Below are 452 nucleotides of genomic sequence, written 5' to 3' on the forward strand. Positions count from 1 at the left end.
ACGATCCGAGGAAAGTTGCCTCATCCTTAAATTTCTTTAATTGTATGAATTTTGAACATCTTCGTTCATACACTGGCTGGAAGTCTTCCAGAGTGTTCTTTCATCACTATGCGAAGCAAGTGGAGCAACTAAAGAGATCTGTGGTAGCAGTGGGTTGTGTCGTTAACCCTGCTGTTTAACTCTGCGAGGAACAGTGGTTTTAATTGGGACAATTAATTCCAGGGTGAGTGTGTAGTTACATACTGTTCTACAAACTAAGTGTGAGGGCACCGAGTTGCCCACGTTGACTGTTCCACTTCCAAAGGTGAACCTAGCATAAGTGCAGACATGTGTGCTGAGCGTTTCTAACGCTAATGTGACTGATTAGTAATACAGACTTTTATGACTTTGATACCTCGGTATATTAAAAGTGGCACTAATGTTTTTCTTTCAGATAAACAAGTTTTTGTTTA

This window comes from Palaemon carinicauda, chromosome 3 (assembly GCF_036898095.1).
Source record: "Palaemon carinicauda isolate YSFRI2023 chromosome 3, ASM3689809v2, whole genome shotgun sequence".
Lineage (NCBI taxonomy): Eukaryota > Metazoa > Arthropoda > Malacostraca > Decapoda > Palaemonidae > Palaemon > Palaemon carinicauda.